Here is a 9,354-nt window from a genome sequence, read left to right on the forward strand (position 1 = left end):
CCCCCTTTGTTTCTTAATAAATACTTTATGGTGTGACTTTTCCTTTTCTTTGCTTTGTCACAGTCATTTTTCAGTTCAGTCAGTGCCTCACATCGCCCTACCTGTAACGCTGTGTCCCAGCCCAGCGAAGCCAGGGCTGTGCTGTCAGGTGAGTTTGGAAGCCCCAGAGGTGCTGCAAGGCTGAGTGGTGGAGACAGCAGTAGGAAATGGGCCCTTGTGATGTGGGGGTGCCCCACGTAGGAAAACATGAGAATGCAGGCTGGGCATGGCGGCTGCGTGGCCCCTTGGCTGCGGGCAGGAGCAGAGCAGCTGTCGGGTGCTACCAAAGAATGGCTGTTTGCTGTGAAGGAGCCCCTGTCTTCCCCTCCTTTCTTATTCTTCCACTGCAGCTCCACGCTCAGCCCTCCTGACTGCTGTGTGCCTGCTGGCCTTGCTTGCTTTCATCCCCTTGCTCAGCTTCCTCTTCTCAGAATGCCCTGAACAGCTTCTCCTGTTTGTCCCTTAAATTTGCTCTCACTTCCTTGCAGTTGGAAGTGTATGGAATACACTTTCAGTGCTTCTTTTGGAACACCTTGCTACTGATTCCAGGCTCTTAGGAAGTTGGGAGCAGTAGTGGTGGGGAACAGAGCACACACTGCCGCGCTGTCACTGACTCAGCCCATGGCACACGTCCCTCCTGCAGGCATTCAGGTGGGCAGAGGGAACCAGTCACTGTGAGAACTGCTGAGTGTGTTCCTGAATCCCACCCAGGGCTGCAGCCATTTGGGCCTGGAGGCCAGCAGCAGGCCCACAGCACCTGGAGCCACTGCAGCACCAGGGGAGCCCAGAACCACCAACGGGACACAGGCAGCACTTGGAGGTTCCCTGCCCTGCTCTGTAGGGAAAGGGCCCCACCCCTGCTGGCATCTGAGAGCCCCCATACAGCTGCTGCCAGGAGCTTCCATGTGTAGGGGTGAGGAGCTCGGTGCAATCAGTGCTCATGTGAGAGCCAGCTCTTTCAGGTCCCAGATCAGCACGTGAACCTCAGAACTGTCCTTCCACACCGTGTCATTTGCTGCTCACTTTTGGTCTTGCTGGAGCTCCTTTCCCCTCCACATTTTCTGCTCTCCCAGTTCTTCTCCTCCCACTGAAGTTGTTACTAAATACTATTTCCCACGTGTATTCCCTTGTATTTTTCCAAGCTGAAGCTCATTTTATTGTTTCCTGCTCATATTTCTTGCTTCTCTGTAGGTCCCTTTGTATTATTTCTCTGCCCTCAGTGAGGTTTGCAGCATTTCCCTGTGTCCTGCATGCAGGCAGCAGTGTGCAGAGAGGTGCAGGAGCACAGCTTCCGTGGGAGATGAACCCGTTTACCACCAAAGGTGATGCCCTCCTGGTTCTCCAAGTAGTGCCTGCAGGAAGGCAAGAGTTTGGCAGACAAATGCGTGGCACGCAGCTGGGGACCCCATTTCTCCATCATCTTCATTAGGCAACCGGAGAGAGCCCTCTTTGGGGTGTGACATGAGCCACAGCATTCAGAGTGCTTATTTCTGCTGCCACGTTGAAAAGTTAGGCTAAAGAAGTATTTCATTTTAAATGTGCTCAGCCTGGGTGGTTGTTTCTGTTCCCTGTTGGGCAGCGATGCCGGCGTTCTGTACACAGTGGTATCTGCTGCTCAGTGTGGAGAAGCCCTTTCCTTTTTGTGTCTGACTTGTCAGTAGTACATGAGGAAATCTGAAAGAAAACTTACCCTGAACCCTGAAGACAACCCTTTGCTTTCAGATAAGCAAACTTATTACTGTCAGACCCAGGACCTTGGTTTAGAAGCAGAGCTGCATCCTGCCCTGTGCAGGGAAATACAGAGTCGTTACGAACCAGAGCCAAACTGAATTCATGTTTCCTATGTAGGTGTGTATGCTCCAGCTCTGATGCTAGGCTTCACATTGATATGTACCCACTGTAGGATCACAGTCTGTTTTATTCTTTATGCCAAGGAAGAAATCCTGCATCGCTGTGCTTGGAAACAGTTCCTTCCTCAGCAGGCACCGTGGGGCGGGGAAGGAAGGAGCCTGATCAGTGTGGTAGTAAATCTGTGCACCAGACAATCCAGCCCTACCCAGCATCCCCCTTCTCCCAGTTTCCTTTCCCCCATGCGCTGGGTGCTGGCTCCCACAGCATCTGTCAGGGCCAGCAAGCGAATGCTGTTAGCTGTGACAGCTGTGCTGGGGCTTCGCCATCAGGCACTGTCAAACATAAGGTGTGAGAGCACTGCCATGCATGTCACTGCAGGATTTGGTGTCCTGGAAGCTCGTAGCTTCAGGGTAGGGTGTCAGCACTCACTTGTGTGCCCAGTCCTTGCTGCCCCATGGATATGACCCTGGTAGGACAGCACCCAATACCAGGTACAGCAGGGTGTCAGTGTCCACTGTCCACCACAGATGGGGTCTGTCACAGCGTGAAAACACAGCATACACCTACCCAGAACTGTCAGCAGGGCCTCACCTTCCCACCTCAGTTCACCCCACAGCCTGGATGCTCCAGGAACTGTGCAGGCGTTCAGTAACACTTCCTTCCATGCCCCGCTTCCCTGCAGAGCTGCAGTGGTGCGGAGCAGGAAGCAGCAGGAAACCCCCTGCTCCTGCTCCTGCCCCATCCATCAGCACAGGTGGAGCTGAGGGGCTCAGGGCTGCCCCTGGGGAAGGGCAGCGCTCGGTGGCTGGGTGCCGCCGCAGCACGCTCACACAAAAGGATTATGTTTCTGAAATCTTCCCGCTTAACATTCCTCAACTGGACCTTTCTCAGTTACGCTTTTATTTTTCAGTGCTCCCATTACAGACTCGAGCATTAATCTCGGGGTTTAGGGCCTTTGATTCCGTTTTGGTCTGGTATGAGGCACCGAGGACGCCAGCGACGGCCTCAGCAGCTGCTCCTGCAAATGTGTGCTGGGGGACGCGAGCAGCGGGCGGGCGCTCGTCTGTCACACTGCTGGGGCAGGGGGGGAAATGCGCTCACATCTCTAACGAGGGGTGTAAGAAGCAACTCCTTACGTTGAGCAGTTCCAAGAGTTATCTCGCTTCTAGCACACTGCAGAGGACAGCGCAGGCAGCCGTCACCTTCTCCCACAGCCAGGTGAATACAGCTTTATTCAGGTCTGTCACCAGTTTGGTGTTGGTGTGGGCGCTCACTCGGCTTGGGGGGACATGGCAGGAAGGGAAAGGCAGGTACCAGGGCTCCTGGGATAAAAGTGCTTGGCAATGTGCTCAAGCAGTGACTTGCAAAGAGGGGAAACTTGGCTTACAACCCCTCTTTGTTTCCTAAATTTAAAAAAAAAAAATCCAGAAGTAATTTGTTGGTTGAAACGAGTCTCTCTAGGCCCTTAAAAATGGCTCTGTCAGCAGTGCGACAATCTGTAAGGAAAAAAACATTCATCAAGTTATAGCACCCCAAAGAGGAACAGTTTTAGCCAGACTACATATATAAATATGCATTTTGTTCCTGCGGAAATCTATTTAACACCAATATCTAACAGCATCTGGACAAAGGGATCTCTTTGCTAAGGCCCACGCGCTTTTACTTTCTATGGGGATCTCACAGTTCGCAGTCCCTGAGGTCACCAGAACTCTCCTGGGGCTGATCATTAACACACTGCAGTCACCCGGTACCACTGCTGCCCAGGCCAGGTGCTGGAGGGGATCACAGCGTGTCCCCCAGGGCCTACAGGAATGGAGATGTCTGGGACAGGAGAGCCCTTGCGTGAGTCTGCGAGTCTTAAATGAGGAAAGAGAGAGGTGTGGAGGGCCACTAGCAGGGCTGGGTGCTGTGTTCCTCTGCCTGCAGAGCAGCAGAGCCTGCCCCTGCCCCCGTGGTGCTCCAGGGAAGGACAGTGTGTCACTAGGGCCATCCTCCCCCATGGCCCTGGAGCATGCAGGCACCATGGTGAACATCCTGCAAATTGAGCTATGGGAGGGCTTCATTTTACTCCGCTGTCTCTGTGTGACTCAGATGTTAAAAAAGATGTCCCAGGCTCATTTTAACGAAGCTGTGATGAGATCACACACAGCAGTTGTAGGAGAGAAGCCTGCCCACCTAGTTCAAAGGAATAGATGTCTCTTCCCCTCCAGACACCATTTGAACCCTGCCAGCATTGCTCTTACCCAGACACCCTCCTTGTGGCTGGGCCTGACTCGCCCCACTGCAGGGAACCCAGGTCTCATCTGTGGCACTAACAGAGGTGTCCCTTTAAAAGCACACCCAGAAGGTAATAAAAACCCAAACTGACCCTGACAGCAGCTTCGCAGGTGAAATCTCCAATGCATTCAATGCTGAGCTCTCTCTGCACAACTTGTGGGGTGGATAAAACAAACAAGCCCCAGTCCGTTGAGTTGCTTTAATAAAAGGTTTATTGGAAATATTTTTGTGCAGACATACAACAGTCAACAATGCTGTTCAAAGCTACAAATTTGCTAAGTTTTGAGAACCTTCTAAAAATACAAGTAAATGACCTTCATTTGTATTCAGTCTGGGAGGGAAACAAACCCCACTGTAATGCGATGCTGTGCTGAAACGACCAGAGGACATTAATAGAACGTGAAAATGGGAACGCTTCTGGAGGAAAACCCACACAGCACCCAGCTCCCGCTGCTCTGCTGGGAGCCAATTAAACATTCCCCCACAGCACCACTCCGCACTGCATACCCAGATAAAAACCTCTCCATCTGTAACAATATTTAAGCAATTTGAGCACAGATATGACAGACAAGTGGGCACACGACTCAGCTTGCTGATGAAAAAGATGTCAGTAAGGACGCTGTCACTCGGAGCGCTGAATGTGTGTGTGACCTCCCGTATCGGTGGCTGTGCTTTGGGGCAGGATTTCCCACTGAATGCCTCCCAGCACACGCAGGCCCACAGGGCTCAGCCACCTCACTGCTCGGGATCAGCCCAAGCCCTGCTCCAGGAGAGCTGGGAGCCTGCCTGGGGCTGCTTTCAGCCTACGTGCTGCTGGAGGTAAGAGCAGTGAGGCTGCACTCACCTCCTAAACCAGAATATCAACCAGAAGGGCAAAGCAGAGCACGCGCGGCAGCTGTTCAACTCCACGTTTTCTAAGAAACCCTGCAGGTGTTTTGAAGGGGATTCATTTATGCCAAGACAACATCTGGAACATCTTCTCAGGGAAGCCACCCAGTAAGGTGGCCAGAACCTAAAACAATCACATCTTTCTGTTAATGTTGACTTTCTCTTCCTCTCCATAACTACAGGGGTGCTGACCTCGCTGTTATACACAGTGACACGTTGGCAGTATTTTGGCTTTCCTTCATTGTGATGCTCTGCATGACTGCCCAGAGCTGGGCGCTTGGCTGAACCAAAGTGGTCCATTACACACTCCCATTTCACTTCAGCACCCATAGAGACGCTGCAGGAGAAACCCTGCAGATTACAAGCAGCTTGTCCCACCATCACACACAAAGGAAGGTTTTGGAAAGCGTTCACTTTCTATCCACACCACAAAATGAGTAGGCCCTAAGTTGGCATGAAACTGCTCCCAGCCTTCAAGTGAAAAGGCCAGCTTCCCTGACCAGGAGGGCCCCTCCATCCACCCAGAGGAGAGGAACCATCCCAGAAGCACCACTGACAAGTTCTGCATGAGAAATCTGCTCCGTGGACAACTGAAGCCACACAGCAGAGGCTGTTGGCAGTGACGTTTTCCCTTTCTCCAAGCTCAGGACCCAGCTTGGTGCCAGAGAGACCTCAGCTTCAGGACATAGGAGCACTACAGCATACCTACTCCCAGCCCAGAACTGCAGGAAGGAACCTGAGGAATATCATGGCTCTTCAGGGATGGCTGCTCTCCTGCTGGCAGCCACAGCGGTCCCTGCCCAGTCATTTCACCCCCAGCTCCCCTGCCTTTCCTCACCACCCATCCCAAAGCACTCTCTAGGTTTCACTTGCAAACAAGACTCAGAGCCTCCATTTATCTTACTGCCAGGTGAAGGTATGGTGAGAGTTATTCTCTGCACCCATGTGGCTTGCCTTTGTCATGTATTGCACTGACAGGTCCCACAGCCTCCTCCAGACACAGCACCAGAGCTTACACGGAATGGCCGTTCAGCGGAGACTGTGAGCAGGGACTGACACAGCCAGGCCAGGGGGCTCAGCACTGTGAGGAGCTGAGCTGCAGCACAGACCCTGGCACTGTGAGCGCAATGATCTGTCCTGCAAGGGCCCGAAGACTCTTAGGAGCCTGAGCCCAGTGGTGTGCAGACTGAGCATGTGGGCAGTGCCACATTTCAGAAGCAAAATGCCGCCCAAATGTAGCAGATACAGCACAGTCAGTTTCTTCTCCAACCCCTTATGGTGGAAAGACCTGTTGTGACGTTTCCTATCTTCACTGCGTCCCGCTCAGCGGGCGGCCAGGAGTGTGCTCTGCAAACTGACAGAAGTTTAAGGCAGTGCCACTAGAAGTTTAATCCGTGCCATTAAACCAGGGATCTAGCTGACAAATCCAATGTGTTGCTGGGGGTGAGCACCTGCTCAAGGGCTGCTCTTCAGACCTAAGCTGTGAGTCACAATGGCAGTACTGCCCTCAGAGTACTTAAAAACAAAATTAAGTCATTATTTATAAAACCACAGGAGAACATCCATTGGGCATTACTGCACTGATGGCTGGAGGCGATGCAGAACCACGGATACGAACTGTGTGACAGGAGCAGCACAGGAACCACGTGCCTCCCCAGGGCCTTGGGGTGTCCACAGACGGCCCAGCTGTGCCCAGCGTGTGCCACACAGTCCCCAGATTTCACTTACTCTGGTCCACCTGAGCCTTCCTTTTTTTTTATTTATGAGCATTGATCACCTCCCAGCAAACACACTCCAGTACACACTGCAAAAATAATGCAGGCCGAGGAGCAGAGGCCGTCTGAGCAGCACCTGCTGCTGCTGGGGGCATGCATGGAGAAGCATGTGGGCTGCTGAAGTGCCGACTAGTGAGGCTTGTCTGCTATCTTAATTTACAGCCCAACAGTTCGTGTTAACTCCAGACACAATTTCAGAAACATTAGCAGCTTAGTTTGACTCGGACACTTGTATTGGTTATTTGCCATTTCAGCTTGACAAGTAATTCCTGACTTCCCGAGCCAGCCCCCCGCAGCAGCCCTGCAGCCCTGGCAGGGAGAGGGAAACATTGGAGGCTGCTCAGCACTGCTCAGTCACTGTGACTGCCAGAGGAAGGGCAGCTTCTGTGCAAATGACGACCATGGTGTTACAAAAGGAGCAACCAGATCCAGATTTAACTCAGGAATATAGTGACTTCTTCCTGAATACTAAAAACACCCAACCCAAACCAAGCCCCACCACTGTGGTCAGTGCAGAGAGCTGTCAAAGAAACCCTTCTCTACTCAACCCCAGGTAGTTAACCCTGGACAGTCAAGCAGAAACCTCCCATTCCTTCCGCCCCACTACCCTCTCTAGCTGGTGACATCTCCATAGAGTGCTTTCAAAGGGTGTCATTACTGCTACATGTGCTTGTGTTAATGAACGAGGAATCCTGTCGATACAGAACAGCTGTCCTCCTTCTGTTGCTAATGTGACGCTGGAATACACCTAATCACTGTTCTCAACAGCAAGCAACTCCAACATCCAGGCTACAGCACACTACAGCAGATTAATTTCTGTAATGACTCCAAAGAACAAGAAGAATGCCAGGCCTTGACCTGGGTGGGCTCCACAGGATTAACTCAGATAGAGATTAAGGCCTTACAGTGATGATAAAGCCTGACCCTCCAGCCCCGGTGTCACATACTGTACGGCCGTGTGACAAACGCCATGTGTAATTTCCATTGAGCTGGCATCCAACACACGTACCTCAATCCAAGCCCCTGCTCACTCGAGGGAGAGTTTGTCTTCGTGCCCCTCTCTGACCTCAATTTACAGAGAGGTCAGAGTGATGCAGCCCACGGTCTGCACCAATAAAATAAATCACATTGGATGGCAGCTGCTCCTCCCCAGCACCTCTCATTGGCTCTGTAAAACTTTTGTTGGACCAAGTTAAGAACAGAAAAGACTCTGGGATCCTTTCTGTTCTCTGCTCAACACATTTATTTGCCCTTCTCCATTATTCAGAGGTTTTTTTAAGTTGTTTTTTTACTTTTTTTTTTGTATCCTCAAGAAAAACCTCCAAATTGTTTACATACCAATGTTTAGTGTGTGGCTTAGAGTACAAAGACTGCACTGACCTCACTTTGTCTCAGCGGGAAGTTAATTTTCCTCGTGGTGCTACAAAAGGAAGAAGCAGTTAGCAGTTTTGAGGACACCACACATTTCCTAAAAAGATTTTGCTTCTCAATAAAAGAAACTGTTTAACAGGTTAGATCAGGATTAAGATTTGCAAGCTCCTGGGATCGGGTTTAGCCTCCCCTTATTTATCCTCTCCCCTAGAATTCCTGCCTTCAAACAAAAGTAATCTCCCAGAAAAACACACACACGCACACACTTGGCCCCTTGACGTTCGTGCCTATGGCAAAATTATTTGCAATTTTCCCTCACTGTATAATTGCCTCATTAGCACTGCAGAAAGAAGGCGATGACTTTTCCCTCTGTGCCATCGACCCAATCCAGGGGCAATCCTGCCTGCTGCTGCAGGAGCCAAACTTTCTTCTTAACGTGGGAGGGGACCTGGGCCCCTGAGGTGGCACTGGGAAGCGGCCTGCTGCTGCAGCAGTGGCGTCCACTCACAGCCCATCAGCAAGATGAAGCCAGAGAGCCACGATGGTTTCTTTTCTTTTTTTTTCTTTTCCCTTTGCTAAGCATAAATATTCATATTCAAATTGCTTTCGGATATATTTAAATCAACAAAAGTTCTGGATGATGGTCAATAGGGCAAGAAACAGCGCCAACTTTTTCAACGCACAGATGTAGTATATACATTAACCGCAAAACCTGGCTAGAACACAGCAGTATTTACTTTATGCAATTCAGAAACATGGCTTGGCGACTGAAATTAATAGAACTTGTCTGGAGGACAGCATAAGCTTTCTAAGAGCTCTTTCAGCTTTAAATTATGCCCCAGTTTTCTCTCCTTTTCCACAGTGCCAATGTATGCAGCAGCACGCCTGTCCCACTCACAGAGCGAGCCAGTGAAGGCAGCATTCCTCCCAGGGCTCTCCAGGCAGAAGGCGGGCAGCCTGCGGACGGATCTGCTCTAGAGAAAGGCTCGCTCCGGCCAAACAAACAAGCAGCAGGTCTTCTCCCCACAATGACCAGCTCTGTGTGAGTGTGTTAACCTTTCCTAACTTCCCCCAGCCAGCCCATCCCACCTGGCCGGAGGAACGCCTCTAGGATCACAGCTCCAGGCTCCTATCCTCCTCTAGGATCACAGCT

The sequence above is a fragment of the Cyrtonyx montezumae genome, unplaced genomic scaffold (genome assembly GCF_038088225.1).
Source record: "Cyrtonyx montezumae isolate F1298 unplaced genomic scaffold, pur_monq_1.0 scaffold_12, whole genome shotgun sequence".
Classification (NCBI taxonomy): Eukaryota; Metazoa; Chordata; class Aves; order Galliformes; family Odontophoridae; genus Cyrtonyx; species Cyrtonyx montezumae.